We start from the raw sequence: 18959 nt of genomic DNA, 5'->3' as shown, positions 1-18959 counted from the left end.
GGCGTCAGGCAGCATCCTAGATAGTGGACCATGTATTCGCAAGAGCGGTGGGCGCGGTTTCCGGTTGTTACGTAGGAGCGTCTCTTGCTGGGCACCGTTCGGGTGCGGCGTTGCCTAGTGGAGTTCGAGGCGTCTCTTCTGCTGGGCGCGAACACCACGCAATGGCTGCCAAGAGCCATCCGGCCATTCTTCTGCCGAAATCGTGGCTCCTTCAACCATGTACTCCATGTCGGGGGCGACCGGGCGCGGCAGAAACGCGGTGAGAAACGCTAAAGAAAGCGGAAGCGTTGCAAGAAACGCGAGAGCGTCTCTCACAGACGCGAGAGCAAGAAACGCACTTCCGCTCTCTTTGAAGCTGGAGAGAAACTCTGCTTGTTTGGAGACGAAACAGCAATCGCTTGGGTTTTTTCATCGTTTTTTAGGGGCGAAGCTCCTTATCGCGGCACCCTTTCGTCCCCCGTAGTATGTAACAAGTATAAAAGTTTGACCTCCAAGGTGGTGCCGGTAAGAGACTTCTGTGCGTTGTTGAACAATAAAAAATAGTGCTCAATGTACATGTCAATTGCTGTTAATGGGGAATGACAGACAGGAGCATTCGGCTTTTAAATAACGCGCAGGCTGCGATCAGCCATTGGCATGTACATTGACCACTATCTGACAAGAAAGGGTTGCTACGTTATACTCACTGGGTGTAACCTCCTTAGCTTTAGAAAGGTTTAGCGAGCGTTGAGCCGCAGTGCCATGAATACGATGAACTTGTATATACCATGAATGAACTCGAGGTGGTTAAAAATGGGAAGTAGATACGAAGCGCAAGCCGTAAGATAGTAAAGCCGAATTCTCCGCCTCTCATCCCATTAGCAACCCTTGGCATGTACATTGAGCACTATCTGACTGAAAAAGTTTGCTACGTCATACTCGCTGGGCGTAACCTCCTTGGTTTTTGGAAAAGTTTAGCGAGCGTTCGGCCGCAGTGCCATGAATACAGTGAACTAGTATATACCATGAACTCGAGGTGGTTAAAGGTGGGAAGTAAACCCGAAGCGCAAACCGTAAGAAATTGTGCGTGTGCCACCTCTCGTTAAGTCCTTGGAATGTCCGCTGGATGGCGGTACTTCTATATGGGGAATATGTGATGAAAAGATGCGAGATGGTGGTACTTGGTGTGTTGAATAGATGGAAGAACGGACACATAGACAGATGTATGGATGGACGCATGAACGGACGCAGGGGCGGCTGCATGGACGAACGCAGGGACGAACGCACGAACAGACGCACGCACGGATGGGCTGATGGACGCATGGACGGTCACACTGATGGACGCATGGGCGGACGAAAGCAAGAACGAATGGACGGACGAATTCTTCGCCCCACTCTCCATCATTCACTCCGTGGATATGCTGCCATTTTTTTTTCACTCGAACACCGCGGCATGCATTTGTACTGGCATGGCTCACGAGGCAACGCGATTTTCACGGTATTCGTCTTTCTGTTTGCCTGTGAACATGCTTGTAGCGGGGTAGGTGGCAGTTATATAGGAAAAATAAAACATATTCTGGTAACAAAAGCGATTCGTATCCTTTTGTTGAGCTTGGTAAACACAAGAGAAAAAGCAGGGGTCTGGACATTGCCCTCAGCAGAATTTTGTCTCGCGTTGTGCAGCAATGTCTCGCTGCCTAATGGTGAATGGGGAGGCACATGATCAGGAAACCCGTGAGGGGGAAAGAGAAGTAAACGTTTATTTTGAAACAGTGTTCCGAGCAATGCCCGATGTCACCCTGAGGTGGGAGGGCTCCTTAGTCCAGGAACCCTCTGGCTTCTACTGCCCTCTTGGCCCTGGCGACGAGTTGTTGTTGCTCTTTCAGGTCCTCGAGGGCGAGCTTCGCCTCCCACGTTTCGGTTAGGTCTTCGTTCGTCCGTCCTGCTTTGTTATCAGTCGTGTGTTGTAGCTGATTACGTCTGGCAATACACTGGCATGCAAGAAGCAAGCGCGCTAGGGTGTCCGCTACGTTGCAAAGCGGACACTTAGAGCTATATCTCGTTGAGTAGAGACGGTGCATTAGGGCCCCGTGTGTGTATGTGCTGCTTTGCAGGCGTCTCAGTATTACGCTTTCCTCTTTTGTAAGTTTTGGGTGTGGTGGAGGGTATACTCGTCGCTCCAGCCTGTAATGCTGGAGTAACGACGAGTAGGTGTTTTGAACAACTTCCGTCTCTTCAACGACGGATCGAATGTCCTGTGGTCAGGGGCCAACCCGGCTGACGTGCTCGCGGGCAGCGGCGTGGGCCGCTTCATTTCCCTGCAGACCCTCGTGTCCTGGCACCCATAATGCACAAGTGTAAGGGAGTGGAGTGCTTCGCCGGTTCAAAATATTGATGGCATTGGCTGAGATACGGCCCTTAGCAAAATTCCTGCAGGCGGCTTGTGAGTCGGTGAAAATCACCGCGGCGTCTGTACATGTTGTGGTTGCTAGAGCGATTGCCGATTCTTCTGCAGCGTCTGAATTGAGTGCGTTGACCGTGGCTGACGCTAATTCTCGGCCTTGAGAATCGACGACGCTGACAGCGTACGCGTTTCTAAGCGGATACTTGGCTGCGTTAGTGTAGCGGGCGTCCGGGTCTTGCTTGAACTTGCGTCGAATAGCGTTAGCTCTAGCCTTGCGTCTACTTTTGTGGAAAGTAGGATGCATGTTGCGTGGAATAGGTGCGATGGACAGCGACTCTCTAATTTACAGCGGGATGCGCTTTTTCCGGTCTGCATCGGCGATGAACGTGTCGCTGTAGTTGAGGTACCGGAGCACAGACCTCCTAATGGGCGTCAGCTTGAGCCACTCGAGCTGACTATTCCTATGCGCTTCAATGAGCTCTTGCCACGTGTTATGGACGCCCATCTTTAGGAGTCGTGTGGTAGAGGCCATTGGCGGAAGACCCAGGGCAACTTTAGTGGCCTTTCTTATCATAATATTAAGTTTTTCAATTTCAGCGGTTTTCAACTTTAGGGACGGCGTTCCGTACGTAATGCGGCTGGTGAACAGAGCTTGCATTATACGTAGAGTGTCGTGCTCTTTGAGTCCGTTTCGTTGATTCGCGATACTCTTGACGAGGTGCGTGAGTTGTGATAGTGTACGTTGGAGTCTCGGTATTGTGACAGCTCCCGATCTATCCTTGTAGATGTGAACTCCAAGCACTCGCAGCGTCTCGACTTTTGGAATTAAGGTCCCTTTCAGCGTTACGCTAGCGTCGGGCTCGTCGTATTGAGGGGGTCTGCCTCTTGTTCTCGCTTTGAGGACGAGGTGCTCGGATTTCTCGGGGGCACAGTAGAGACCGCAGTCTCTGAGATACCGTGCGAAGGCATCTACGGTGGTTTATAGGCAGGTCTCTTGTCTCCCAGTGTTCGAAGCCCTGGTCCAGAGCGTGATGTCATCAGCGTAGATTGCGTGCCGTAAATCAGGTATTTTGTCGAGAATTTTCGGCAGATTGATCCTAGCCACATTGAAATGTAACGGCGAGATGACCGAACCCTGTGGCGTTCCTTTTTTCGGTAGTTGGAAGCTTTTGCTGCGGATGTTGCATATGCCCACAGTTGCTGTACGGTCTGTCAGGAAGTTTCTGACATACGTGTAGGTTCTAATGCCGCAGCCAACGCCTTCGAGGTTGTTGAGGATCGCGTCGTGGCTGACGTTATCGAAGGCCGCCTTGACGTCAACTCCGAGTATGGAGTACTTACTTCGATGGGTGAGGTGATCAAGGAGGTCTTCTTTGAGTAGTAAGAGCACGTCGTGTGTCTAAAGATGCTGCCTGAAGCCAAACATAGTGTCCGGTAGGTGTCCACTATCTTCCAGGTACTGGGTTAAGCGGTCGTGCACCATGTGTTCGAACAGCTTTCCCACGCACGAGGTGAGAGAAATCGGGCGTAGGTTCTCGATGCCGAGCGGTTTGTTAGGCTTAGGAATCATGGTGATTTCCAAGTGCTTCCATACCGCAGGTAGCTCTCCTTTATCCCAGCAGTCGTTGTAGTAACGGAGAAGAGTCGTAGTGGTCTGGTGCGGTAGGTTGCGTAAGTGCTTGTTGACTATCCTGTCTATTCCGGGGCTGGTATTTCTTGTCGACTTCGTTAGGGCTGTGTGCAGCTCAGCCAGGCTGAAGGGCCGGTCGAGTTCAGTGTTTGGTGCGCCAGCGTATTCTTCGGTGTGAATTGAAGCCCTAGTGGGTGCATCGCCACAGAGCTTCGTTTGTAATTCTTCTAGGAGGTGTTCTTCTGTACCGGCGTAGTTTCGAATGAGCCTCTGAAGGTGCTGCTTCTGTGCTGCTTTGGAGGGTTGCGTGGCTAGAAGTGTGCGTAGCAGATGCCAGGTTTTCTTGGTGCTCAGAGTCCCCTGCAGCTTGTCACAGAAAGCATGCCAGTTCTGCCTGGCCAATCGGTTCGCATAATTTTGAGCTTGCTCGGTGAGGAGAGAAATGCGTTTCCGTAACTTTCTGTTTAGTTTTTGCCGCTTCCACCGTTTTAGAAGTCCTCTTCTAGCCTCCCAAAGGTGGAGGAGATGCGCGTCGACGGCGGGTGTATCGACGTCAAGCTGTATGTCCTTAGTGTAGCGTTCGGCTATTTTGAGCACATTCTTAAACCAGTCTTCAATGTCGATTATGGTGGTTTCAACGTCGAGGTCATTCCTAAAGGATTGCCATTCCGTTAACCGCGCTATTCCAGTCTTGGTCTGTTTACGAGTGTGGGCTACGGAGAGTTGGATGATGCGATGATCACTACCTAAAGTTTCCGGTAGCACACTCCACTCTGTCCTAGTGACGTTCGCCGTAAATGTAAGATCTGGATTTGTATCCCTGGAGACGCTGTTCCCGTTTCTCGTCTTCTGAAGAGGGTCGTTCCACAGGGTTAGTCTGTGATGTTGAGCAGTATCGTGCACTCTAGAACCCTTCCTCGTGGTGATATGATAGCCCAATGCCGTGTGAGAGGCGTTAAAGTCTCCCATTATTATGATCTGGTGGCCATTTGTGCGCTTCCTGATTTCTCGTATGAAGTGATCGAAGTCTTGTAGTCGGTCTCGTGGGGGGCTGTATATATTGGTTATGAAAAGACTTTGCTGCGTTTTTCGTTCCGGCAGAATCTCTATTAGGGTATGCTCTATTTGAGTGTCCTCGATTTCGTGTTTTTGCGTTGAAAGTGCTTTCTTGACAAGTATGGCTGTGCATTGGGTTTGTGCGCAGGTCGTGTAGCCTTGCAGTCGTACGTTCTGCGTGTTGGTTTCCTGAAGTGCAATGATGTCTGATTGGTTAAGCTTGATGAATTCTTGTAGGCTTGCGTGTCGAGGGCGGTATGACCGACAGTTCCATTGCCATATGCGTAAAGTTGAATGCTGATTATGATACTTATGGTTAGGGACTGCCATCTTCAATCAATTCGATGTCACGCCTGCCATCGCGACTCGGCGAGACTGAGCGAGATGCATTGTGATTGTTCGTTCGCGCCTTCTTCCGAGTCATTTGGCGTGGGTTGTTCGAGCTGTCGAACTGTGCCATGGTTACGTAAGTTTTCTTCACGTGTGCGACAAAATTGTTGACTTGCGCAGCAATCCCATCAATTTTGGCATTAAGCGTAGTGATCTTGTGTTCAAATATTGAGGCTGTTTTTAGATGCGGAGCATCTTATACTCGCGCCTTGTAGTGCGCCGTCCGCACCGCTTCTCGAACATTCGGCAGCTCACGCGCGCGCATGCGCCGTCGCGCCGTCGCCCACTCTTCCACCATCTGTGCATCCCTTCCTCCTCTACACACCGCGCGCGCTTCACTCCTCCACCATCTGTGCACCCTTCCTCCTCTACACACCGCGTTCGACATCTACAATTCTCCTGATTCTCCAGTGGACGCGCATGTGGCGTCGCGCTTCGAGAACATTCAACAGCTGACAGTGCATGCGCCGTCGTGCTGTATACTTACTCAAGGTCGGCACTCGCTCGCTCAGTTGCCGCTCGTCGGTTGGTTTGTACGGCGCGTCGACGTCCAAGGTCGCGGTGAAATGAATTCCAACGAATCCACAAACACAATGATCGACGTCCCTTCGACCAGCGCCGCCCTTTCGCATACGTGTGTACGTGTTCACTCATTTAACACCCCCTCCAACAACCACGTTAACCAATTTAGCCATCGACCCAAGTAAGTCGCAATTTAACACCCCATTTCACAACCACGTTAACCAATTTAGCCATCGACCCAAGTAAGTCGCACTTTAACACCCCGTTAACCAATAATATGGTCCGCATCCTCCTCAGTGTTCCCCCGAGGGAAGCTGCGGGCAATTTTTTTTCTATTGCAAGCTGGACAATCTTTTCCATCGTGGCGTGCATGTTATTCATGAAAGATTCTTCGAATATCGTGTACCTTGCGTTCACTAGAGCTTGGACGCCTACCTTGGTCAGCGTCATTGCCGGCTCTGTGCTTGAGTTTGCTTGTTCTTGATACTGTTGTTCTGCATTGTCCGAATGTCCTTGCTGATGCGTGCACTTTTCAAGTAGTTTGTCAATAAGCTTTTGTTGTCGTTTTTGACTCTGAAGCAGTTTATTTATGAGACTTTGTTGGCTTTGCAGTTGGCTGTGCTGATTCTGGAGCTTTTCTTGCTGGTTTTTCAGTCTATCTTCGAGACCCTGTATGGATGAGGTGTCCGACTTCGAGGAGGTTAGGCTGCTGCGGTCATTAGATCCACTTGCCATGGCAGCGTAGCTCGCACGTTTAACGGAACGCGAGCGCGTGCGAGAGCGGGAGTGCGAACTGGAACGCAGTATTGATTTGGATCTACAGCGCGCAGAGACGGAACGCGTGCGAAAGTGGGAGCGCGAACTCGAACGCAATTTTGACTTGGAACTGCTGCGCGTGGAGACGCGGCCCTCAATGTTACTGTTAGAGGTAGCGGCCGATATGCTAACCTCAGGGAACTCTTCTCCGCTGGCCTTCCAGTTGTTGTCTATTTCTTGAAGCCTGTTGAGGCGCTGTTGTCTTACGTAGAAGGGTGGTGGACTTGGCTTTAGTCTCCTTTTGCATTCTTTACTTGCTGTTTCGTGTCCTTCCCCGCAGATCTTGCAGATGGGTGCGCATTCATGTCCCCGCGTTTGTCCGGCATTGCCACATTTATAGCAGAAATCCGGGATAGGTTTCGGACAGACGTCCTGGCGGTGACCCGTATTGCGACAAGCTGGGCAATACTGCACTGACTTACGATATGGTCTGCAGCGGAAGTCTACGCTCTGGAAAATTATGTAGTAGGGAACGTGCGGTCCTTCAAAGAAGACGACTGCCGCGGTCGATTGACCTAGCATTCGGGCATGAAGAACTGTGTATCTTGCCGGTGCGCGAATTCCAGTCATGAGTTCTGCGGTGCTCGTACCGGGTATGAAGCCGCTGATGACGCCTCTGGAGACATCGTCCGGTGTTCTGATGTTGCCGTTCACAGTGCAAAAATTTCCTCCAAGCTGTATTTTCTGGATGCTTACCAGCTTCTTGGCGTCTTCTTTGGCGGCGGTGCTTGCGATGATTAGGTTTTCCATTCTCTCGACTTGTACGCGTACCTTGTCGTTAAAGTCTTGCTGTGATAGTCCACTCACTCTGCCGATGGCATGCGTGACAGCGACGGTGTTCCATTTGGCGAGGTCAAGACCTGCTTGCGGGCGGTAGACGATCTTGAAGTCATCGAGCGGCAGAGGTGGCATCTTAGGCCTGCGTTGTTGCTGTGTTGGTGATGACTTTAGCGTCTGCTCATTGATAGGTGGCTGCTCTGTGGGTTGGTTGGCCGGTGACCTTGGATTGGCGACAGACTTCTTGTCTTTCTTATTTCTCGTGATCCAAGCGCTTTCCGTTGCAATTGTTCTGCCACTGCCTGCGTCATAGGTCCACAAATTTTCTGTTGTTTTGTTTGCGTCCACTTGGTCAGTTTGCATTGTATTTTCTTCGTCTTGCTGGTTTCTTTGCATTTCGCTTGCTGCGGCTGCGTCTCTGCTCATTTTAAGCTTTTCGCCACGGTGAGCACGAGCGCTCGTGCCGGGCCGTCGGGAACGCCTGAGCGCGTTGCGCACGCGCCGCGCGGCTTTGCCTAGGAACGAACTTGGTGTTAGGCGTAATAAACTGGACGCGCGCTTGTCGGGAATTAAGTTTTATATCTTGAGACAGAATGCACTCACCCAAAAGAAGCAGGTGTCCGCCGATTCCTCGTGTCTTGGCGGCTGAGGCTGTGAAACTCTTGGGTTCGTCACTGGCCTTGTTTCGGGTTAAAAAGCACGAAAAGCAGGAGCCCTTGTGAGACGCGTCTGGTCTATACGGCCCCCTAGCGGTGGATCTCCCGTGAGGGGGAGACTTCTTTTGTGTGTGTGTGGAGTTTTTTTGTAGCGCTGTGCTGGAAGCAATACCTTTCTGGTTGAGATACAGTGCCCTAGACGGGACGAAAAGATATAGCGCCGAGTAAGTTTTGTACCGAAAGAGACGGAAAATGTCGTCATGTTTTAGAAAAAACAGAAATAGCCTTTGCGGTCACGGAACACTTGGGCGTCGTCACCACCAGGGCTATTAATACGCAAGTATGTGTAGTCGACACAACTTTTAATAGCGGGTAACTCAGCTACTTCATAAAGGTCCCGCATAACTATAGAAATTGCCGCCGGCAGCGGTAAGCGCACGAGCTTCACGTACAGGAGCTTTGCGATGAGTAGCGTAACTTTTTCGACTCCACGGCACACTGTCCAATACGGAATGCGGACGAGATTTCCAGTGACTGGGCTGAATGTGCCAGCGCTGTAAAACCATACACCCATCAGTAGCTGCTACACTAGAGGCACAGGCTGTTTTCGGTTGTCGCCACTTTCACGAACGGCAGTATATCCAGCAGCTGCTGCATGGCGTTCTTCGTAAATCTGTAACGAGCGTAGACTTGTTGCTTTTCGTCCCGCCGCAGTGATCTGGGGGCTAAGATACTCGGCTGCTGACCCGCACGTCGTGGGATTGAATCCCGGCTGTGGTGGCTGCATTTCCGATGGAGGCGGAAATGTAAGCCCGTGTGCTCAGATTTGGGTGCACGTTAAAGAACGCCAGGTGGTCGGAATTTCCGCAGCCCTCCATACGGCGTCTCTCATATTCATATGCTGGTTTTGGGACGTTAAACCCAACAAATCAATCAATTGTTGCTCGTAGTACAACTCAATCGGATTTCCTCGGTAACGTAAAGTGGGTCGAGTAATCTTTGGCAGGCAGTGCGCCTCAAAAAATGCTACGCTTATGGCGAGGCAAGCAAACTCATAAGCGGCCACCCTCCACGTGACGTCCATTCGGCAGATGGTCATGTTGGAATAAGGCATGAAGTCCCTTTCAAGCTAACCCCGCAGCTGACTTGAAACTTGTCCTGACTTCGACCGAGCAAGCCACCTTCAAGTCGTCCGCAAGTTGGAGAACGATTTATGGCGACCGGCAAGACTGTCCTGAGTCAAGAACGAGTCAAGTAACAACTCTGCATTCTGGGGTTAGAATTACTTATGTATGCCTTTTCTAGTAAAAAATACACATAAAGAATATTACGTATTGTTTTGGGGTCTAATATATGCGCAATAATTGCTTTTTAATTGAAAATTGCACAAGTATGAACGCTGAACCTTGAGAAATACTGGGGGGCACTTCGGATGGGGTCTGCCATTTGGAGTATCGTTTGGTCACTTTGGTGCCAATTAGGGTACTGTTGAATGCGGCCAAACAGACAAGTGTACTGACAGACAAGAAGGAGAGACGAAAATTTTGCGCCGAAGGTCCCCAAAAAAGATCATCGTGTTTATTGAGGAATAAAATTTTTGGACCCATTGAGGATTAGGCCCGGGCCGTTCGCGATGCAAGCAGATGTTCTACCACAAAGCCACAATGTGACTTGCAGCAGCTTGGAGAAAAATGCTACATAAATGTTATGTGCTGGAAGGAATCTCCTCAACGCATTTCGTTAGACAGGTGTCACGACGAAAATGAGCCCGTTCGCCGATTTGTAGGCGCATTCAAGAATCCATCCAACTACGTCGAAAAAGGCCGAGATAGTGCTGCCATCGCCGTTAAAAACACGCAGGAAATTTCAAACAGCTCTAAATATGGACAACTATGTCCATCTATCGGAAAACTTATAACGCCTTTCGAGAGACGTAGAAGAGGCGTTGCATTGATCAAGCAAGCAGCAAACGCTAGATAATGTGCTGCCATCTGTGAGGCATTGTGAGACTCTTTATGGCAGAGGTATGTGGCCCCACTGCACAGTCACTGCAATACTATGGATACGTCATGCTTGTGGCCTGTTTGTGCGTGTGAGAGAGAGAGAGAGAGTGTGTGTGTGTGTGTGTGTGTGTGTGTGCGTGTTTGTAACAAAACATAGCGATAAGTATGCACTTAGCGGTTGAAGGGCGCACTAGGGGCCGGATTTTGCTATCGCGTTCAACACTTAAAGGTGAAACTTAAGGGCCGTCCAATGTTTTTTCATGCGAAGCATATCTTAGCGAACGTCGGTGAGTTTGAATCTATCTATCTATCTATCTATCTATCTATCTATCTATCTATTTGTCTGTCTGTCTATCTATCTATCTATCTATCTATCTGTCTGTCTGTCTGTCTGTCTGTCTGTCCGTCCGACTGTCTGTCTGTCTGTCTGTCTCTGTCTGTCTGTCTGTCTGTCTATCTATCTATCTATCTATCTATCTATCTATCTATCTATCTATCTATCTATCTATCTATCTATCTATCTATCTATCTATCTATCTGTCTGTCTGTCTGTCTGTCTGTCTGTCTGTCTGTCTGTCTGTCTGTCTGTCTGTCTGTCTGTCTGTCTGAATAGTCACCGCATCTTAGTAAATTTTTCTCGTCTCTTTAACTTCTTATCCACCAAATTAGCATAGGAAGCTATAACTTTATAATAAACACGACTGACAGACGAAATAAAAATATTCCGGCAGATTCCGCGCATTGGCACAATTGGTCGTAGGCGAAACAATCACCGAGTAGCTCTGCCTGTGCATAGTGCTTTCATTTTTGCTTGAAGCAACGCCATTCAAATCAGGTCAGCGTTTTCAGGGAGGACATGAACAACGAGAGACAAGGCAGGGAGGTTAACCAGACACAAGGTCGGTTTTCTATCCTACGCTGGGGGAATGGGAAGGGGGTGTCAATTTACAAGGAATTCATGGGCATATCGAGGACATAACTGGGAAACCGACAACCTTGCCGCCTAAAGCGTAGCTTACCATTCGAATATCAAGGCGATCCGAATGTCACAGCACAGAGGCCAGTTTCCCAAAAATTAACAGCACGCTACTCTGCAATGATCTGTATAATTTGAGTAGCTGTAGTTTGCCTTTTCTTTTTGGGTGTGCAACACCTTATTTTTGGTCATTGAGTCTTAAGAATATATATGCAACAATTATAACGTTGTAAGAATGCACGGGCGACACTGGAACGACAGTTCACGTAGACTACACATTATTTTTTAAATGAAATTTCAAGTATTGCCGGGGTTCTGTAGTAAAATGCTTGGCTGCCACGACGAACGTCTTGGTTCGGTTTTACCCCAAACGATGATTTCAAAATGAAGCTTGTTTTGACTTTCCTGTAGCACGGGGTTATTTAAAAAAAACCTTCCTTAGTCGCAGCCAGTGCGTGCGCATCAAAATTTTATGAATGAAAAGATGCATGCACTTTTGGTGCTCACATTCAAGCATGGTTCTAGTGGTCTGAGAATCAGTGCTTTTAACACTAGTCCAAACGCCCATGCTTGCCCATTTTGATCAATACTGAAGCATGTGAATGCATTTTGACGACGAAGTCATCACATTCAAGAAACAGTGTTCTTGCTGCGGGAGCTTTATTAGTATATATTACGTTGTCACAATAAAAGCGATCTGTCGGAAAACGCTAAGGTCGACATCGGGAAATGTTTCAGCGAAATTCCGACTTCGAAACATTTGAGTTTCTCAACCGGGTTTCGATGACCACCTGATAGTCCATTAGTTGGACTGTTTATATTGTTGGAGAGAAACAGGTTTATGCACAGAAAGTCAGATAGCTTGACCTGAGTGATAGCATGCTCTAGCCTGCTACCCTGCGCTCGGTGAGAAGAAAGAGAAGAAAAACGTGTAACGTTTGCGATAATTACAGAGAGGGGGGCGTATATACATTCCTCTGAAATTAAGAAATTGTTATGGGTGGGCACATCTTCCCGTTGCTTTTAAGAAGGCTACAAACTCTCTTGTGACCGCAGTTGCACTGTTTCTGTGCCTGGCCAATGGCACAATAGAGTCTCGTCATTGGACGACCTATTGCAGAATCATTCAGCAGAAGAAACCAGTGTTTGTCGTTCACGTGCGTATGCTAGGCAGCCAAAAAATATGGACTCAAGTGTTTCTGGTACATTACAATGTTCACAAATGAAACAAGTGTCAGTGCAGCGAATCATATTTGGGTAACGACTTGTACTGAGATAAATCATGTGCTTTACCACTTTAGCTGCACTTTGTTTTTGGGAGACGTCATGGGAACCACGTACTTCTTTTGCTTTTAGTCTCTCGATATTCTTTTTGATTTAAGTATATCTGTTTGATTGTGTCCCTTTATTTATATGCTGCATTCCACTCTTTACCCTCCCACTTTATTTTATCTTCACGTTATATTTCTCCTCTTCACACCTAGTTTTCTCTCTTACACCTCTGCAGTACTACCTTAAAAGGGGTTGCAGCGCAAGCACGAAACTGCTGAAAGAAAAGCATAAGCTTCAGCTGGTATTCAGCTCTCGTGTTGTCTCTCTTTTCCTTGCGTTACTCTTTCCTTTCAGCACGTTCATGCTTGCGCTGCAACCAATATCAACATGAAATTCAACCGACTAGCCCGAATAGTAGTATATATCTTTCACTGTCACACTACACAACGCCAGGATACGCTGTACTCTACTAGATTGGCCGAGCAGCCAAGCTTTCACAAATGCCGCCTTCTAATCATGGTTCGGCGGTTCCGAATCCCTCACGTCAAAAAATGCCTTCGCTGAAGAGTTATCTATTTTTTATATAGTTTTACTTCCTCTCGCTTTTTCACATTTTGTCACCCTGTCTGTGGGCTTGTTTTTCACACAGGAGTAATTGCATCCTACGCCAAAAAACTCGCATGCACGTGTTCTGTGCAGCGAAGCATGAGATGATAAAAGCGAGAACAGTTACGAAGAGGACGTATGAGCAAGCGGGGGTTCGTGCTGATGATTATTTTTAAATGCGAAGCATCTTTTAGCAAACTTCAGCGATTCTGAGCGTATCTATCTATCTATCTATCTATCTATCTATCTATCTATCTATCTATCTATCTATCTATCTATCTATCTATCTATCTATCTATCTATCTATCTATCTGTCTGTCTGTCTGTCAATCTATCTATCTATCTATCTATCTATCTATCTATCTTGTTGAGACGTTTATTGGCGGACACTTGTCGACGATGCTTGACAGCGACAGTCAATACGGGTACCGACTATCTGCACGAGCTGCTCTTCTTTTTGCTAAAAAGGGCAATCCACTAGAAGGCGCTGAAGAGGACGGCCCACTGTTCGAAGGCTTCGCCACAACTACCCCGGGTACGAAGAGGGAGCCGCCTGGCGACCTAACAGCTGGTTACTATGAGTGAGTGGGTCGTGGTACGCTATGAGGCGCTCCACGTTGACAATCTCGCGCCCTCGACGGCGCATGTCCGAAGATGGTTCGATGGGTTCGATCAAGTAATTTACAGGGGAAGTGCGTTCGACGACACGGTAGGGGCCCTCGTATTTGGGCAATAGTTTTGAAGATAGGCCAGTTGAAGTGGTAGGGAACGAGAGCCAGACGAGCGCTCCAGGGAGGAACGTGGGCGCAGTAGTGCTGGTGTCAGCGCGAATGCCTTTTTGCCGCTCTTGATTATGCGCTGTAAAGGTCCTTGCAAGCCCTCGACACTCTTCAGCAAGCTTGGCTATAGCATAAATAGGCGCCCACTCTGACGGATCTGGCTTGTACGGAAGTATAGTGTCGATGGTGTGCGACGGGTGCTTTCCATATAATAAAGAGAAAGGTGAAAAGCCAGTAGTGCTCTGAGGGGCGGTGCTATATGCGTAGGTGACGAAGGGTCGAATGGAATCCCAATTAGTGTGATCGGCGGCGACGTACTTGGAGAGCATGTCACCGAGCGTACGGTTGAAGCATTCAGTGAGGCCAATCGTCTGCGGGTGGTAAGCAGCATTTTGCGGTGAACAACGTTGCACTCTTTGAGAATGGCTTCGACGACTTCAGACAGGAAGACGTGGCCTCGATCACTGAGCAGTTCCTGAGGTGGACCGTGTCACAGCATGAATCGTTGGAGCAGGAAGAAGGCCATATCGCTCGCTGTAGCCGCGGGGAGAGCGGCAGTTTCGGCGTATCGCGTGAGGTGGTCCACAGCAACAATGGCCCAGCGGTTACCAGCCGACGTTAGTGGAAGTGGCCCATACAAATCGATGCCAACGCGCCCAAACGGCCTGGTAGTGCAAGGTAGAGGTTGCAGACCTACCGGCGACAGAGGCGTTGAAGTTTTGCGGCGCTGACATTCTATGCAGAAGCGAACGAATTTCTGCACATAGCGGTACATGCTGCGCCAAAAGTACCGTTGGCGAATGCGCTGGTAAGTTTTCGATACCCCGGAGTGCGCACATTGCGGATCAGTATGAAAGAATTCACATATGTCAGAGCACAGACTGCGGGGTATGACTAGTAGCCACTGGCGGCCGTCACCGTTGTAATTGTGTCGGTGGAGAAGGTCGTCGCGAACGGCGAAATGGTGGGCTTGACGACGCAACGCGCAAGTGGATGGAGTGAATGGATCAGTCAGCAAGTCTATCAGTGAGGCAATCCATTGATCCTTGCGCTGTTCAGTAGTAACGGCATGAATGCTAATGGAAGAAACGGCAAGGTGAGACGCTGAGTAGTGGGCATTGTCGTCAGGCAAGGGAGAGCGCGACAGGGCGTCGGCGTCAGCATGTTGGCTTCCGTTGCGGTACAGCACGCGGATGTCGTAGTCTTGCAGGCGAAGTGCCCACCGGGCGAGACGGCCTGAGGGATTTTTCAATGATGACAAGCAGCATAGTGCGTGATGGTCGCTGACTACATCAAATGGGCGACCATATAAATAAGGTCGGAACTTGGTAAGGGCCCAGACGATTGCCAGACATTCTTTCTCAGTGACGGTGTAATTAGTCTCGGCTTTTGTAAGCGTACGGCTTGCATACGCCACCACATATTCCGGGAACCCTGGTTTGCGCTGCGCAAGGACAGCGCCGAGACCGACACCACTGGCGTCCGTGTGTACCTCTGTAGGGGCAGTAGGGTCGTAGTGGCGGAGTATATGAGGCGACGTCAACAAACGACGGAGCGTTGTGAATGCGTCGTCACACTGTGATGACCACGAATGGAGAGGCCCGTTACTACCGAGGAGCTTTGTCAACGGCAATACGATAGACGAGAAGTTTCAGATGAAGCGCCCAAAGTAGGAACACAGTCCTATGAAACTGCGCAGTTCCTTGACGGATGTCGGCTTGGGGAACTTGGTCACGGCCCGAAGCTTGGCTGGATCGGGGAGAATTCCGTCCTTGGACACGACGTAGCCGAGTATTGTCAACTGCCGAGCTGCAAATCGGCACTTCTTTAGGTTCAGTTGCAGACTGGCGTCCCTCCGACGCGTTAAAACATGCCGCAGGCGTTGAAGGTGCGTTAAGAAGTCCGGAGCGAAAACGACGACGTCATCGAGGTAGCACAGGCACGTGTGCCATTTCAGGTCACGCAGAACGGTATCCATCATGCGCTCAAAGGTGGCGGGCGCATCGCACAGCCCAAACGGCATGACGCTGAATTCGTACAAGCCGTCGGGAGTGACGATAGCGGTCTTCGGTCGAGCGTCCTCAGCCATAGGTACTTGCCAGTACCCTGAGCGCAAATCTAGAGATGAAGAGAATTAGGCTCCTTGCAGGCTGTCAATCGCGTCATCCACACGCAGTAGTGGGTACACGTCCTTACGAGTGATCTTGTTGAGACGTCGGTAGTCCACACAGAACCGCACAGAACCGTCCTTCTTCGTGACGAGAACGACAGGAGACGCTCAGGGGCTGTTAGAGGATCGAATAACATCGCGGCGTAGCATGTCGTCCACTTGCTCGTTGATTACACGGCGTTTGTTCTGTGGGAGATACGCGATATGGACGTTGCCGTAGTGGTGGTTGTGCGCCTGTGTCAATGCGATGCGTAACAGTGGATGTGCGGCCGAGAGAAGGTTGAGCGACATCGAAAGAAGAGCGGAATTCTTCCAACAGGGCCAGAAGCTGGGAGCGCTGGAACAGCGTAAGGTTGTCGGCAATGGAAGAACCGAATACATCAGCGGATGATGAAACAGATGTAGAAACAGCACTAAGCGTATTGGAGCTTCGGCAGTGCGTGTCATCAGGTTGATCCATGACTTGTTCGTCTTCGATGGGTTCCACGCAGCCGGGACATTCCCCTTGCACCAACGTAACACTGTACGGGGATGAGTTCAGAACAAAAATGGTGGTGCTGCCGCGAGTTACTTGCACGGTCACGAAAGGAACCAGCAAACCTTTTCTGGTGAAAACACGATGAGGTGGTGAGAGGAGTGCAGCGGTGTCGCAAAGACTTGCGCAGTAGACCGACACAGCCGCGGACGAGTTTGCAGGCACTTGCGTGTCGTCCCTGACGAGTAACTTGCTTGCAGCAGATGGACTGCTGGCCGGCGTCAAAGAAGAGGATGGTGTGAGCTCTATTTCTGCTGGTGCGCAATAAATGACGGCGTCGTGGCGGGAGAGAAAACCCCATCCTAGGATGACGTCGTGAGAGCATGAAGGAATTATGATGAATTCGACGGCATACATCACGCCCTGAATCATGAGGCGGGCTGTACACATTGCTGTAGGGTGAATGCTTTGGGCGTTGGCTGTACGGAGGGAGAGCACGGAAAGTGGCGTGACACTTTGCGCAGTAATCGGCTAAGCTTTGCGTCCATGACGGATACGGCGGCTCCAGTATCTACAAGGGCAGTTGCACGACCACCATCCACAAGCACGTCTATCACGTTCGATGGTCTTTGCTGAGCGACTGCGACGACTAGTTTTCCTGGTCACCCTCTAGTGGACGTGGCCGCATCGGCGACAGTGAGCGACGTCGCGGAGAATGTGAACGGCGGGTAGATGGAGCGGGGCGGGACGATGGTGACGTAGGTGGCGGTTGGTCATAAAAGCGGCTCGATTGGCTGGGAAAATTGGAGGCGACCTGCGTTCGCTGCACACGATTGCAGTAGCGTGCTATGTGACCGACGCAACCACAAGCAAAGCAGATGGGGCGATTGTCCGCAATGCGCCATCGGTTCGCGGGTCCCATCCATGTCGAAGAACGCGATGGGCGAGCCGGCTGCTCATATAACTGCATAGAGGGCGGCACACGGGGCACGTGGATGACATCGGTATATGTAGGAGGCACAGTTTCTCCGAAGGCCTTGGGTCTGGCGATGGTTTCGGTGTAACCAAGGGGGCCAGTCACAGGAATCGGTGGGGGTGGCCTGGCGACAACTTGGGCGTAACTGAGTGATGTAGATACTGGAGGCGGCTGCTGATATTCTGGAACGACCTCCGCGATTTCCTGCTGAATGGCTCGGCGGAGGGGAGGCAGAAGTGTGCTTGACGACTGTTCAGCACATTGCGGGGAAGCAAAGGCCAGTAAAGAGACCTAGCGGGTAACTTCCTCACGCACGAACGACTTGATTTCAGCAAGCAAAGCAGTGTGGTCAGGAAGTGTTGACAAGGCCGAGATATCAGCGTCACGCGAGGGTGGTCGACGGCCCATCGAGCGCTGCCGTTGCAGCTCCTCGTAACTTTGGCAAAGAGTAATGATCTCTGCCACAGTGCGAGGGTTCTTGGCCAGGAGCATGGTGAAGGCATCGTCGGCGATGCCTTTTAGAACTTGGGTAATTCTGTCGGCCTCTGACATGCTCGCGTCCACTTTTTTGCCCAAGTCAAGGATGTCCTCTATGTAACTTGTGAAGGACTCACCGGTCTGCTGTGCTCGTTCACGTAACCGCTGTTCGGCTTGGAGCTTACGAACGGCAGGACGGCCGAACACGTCGACGGCGGTTTTAAAAGCGGACCAAGTGGGGAAAGCGGATGCGTGGTTGTTGTACCACATGCCGGCCATACCCGCGAGGTAGAAAACCAGGTTGCCGAGTTTATCTGCCTCGTCCCAATGATTTGGGACGCTGACGCGTTCGTACATAGCAAGCCAGTCCTCGACATCGGTGCCATCCGCGCCGGTGAAGACAGGAGGGTCGCGGAGGCGGGGGACACCGGAACATGGCGTCGGCGCAGGAGGAAGCGTTTGCCGTGCGGCGTCTTGGTGCATGGTAGAAGGCACGGTGCGGGATCGAAGCTCCAGGGGCATCAAATGCTAACCGAAGGTGTTAGAAGGGCACAGCACTCTCCACCAAATTGTTGAGACGTTTATTGGTGGACACTTGTCGACGATGCTTGACAGTGACAGTCAATGCGGGTACCGACTCTTTGCACGAGCTGCTCTTCTGTTTGCTAAAAAGTGCAACCCACTAAAAGGCGCTGAAGAGGACGACCCACTGTTTGAAGGCTTCGCCACAATCTATCAATCAATCTATCTATCTATCTATCTATCTATCTATCTATCTATCTATCTATCTATCTATCTATCTATCTATCTATCTATCTATTCATCTATCTATCCATCTATCTATCTATCTATCTATCTATCTATCTATCTATCTATCTATCTATCTATCTATCTATCTATCTATCTATCTAGCCGTTTAAGTGTGAGTGCTCGCGTGGTCAGCCTCTCAACTTGGCGTTAACGAGAATTAGCATGGGAAAGTAAGATGATTTGAC

This window comes from Rhipicephalus microplus, chromosome 7 (genome assembly GCF_043290135.1).
Source record: "Rhipicephalus microplus isolate Deutch F79 chromosome 7, USDA_Rmic, whole genome shotgun sequence".
NCBI classification, from domain to species: domain Eukaryota; kingdom Metazoa; phylum Arthropoda; class Arachnida; order Ixodida; family Ixodidae; genus Rhipicephalus; species Rhipicephalus microplus.
This window is presented reverse-complemented; position numbering follows the sequence as displayed.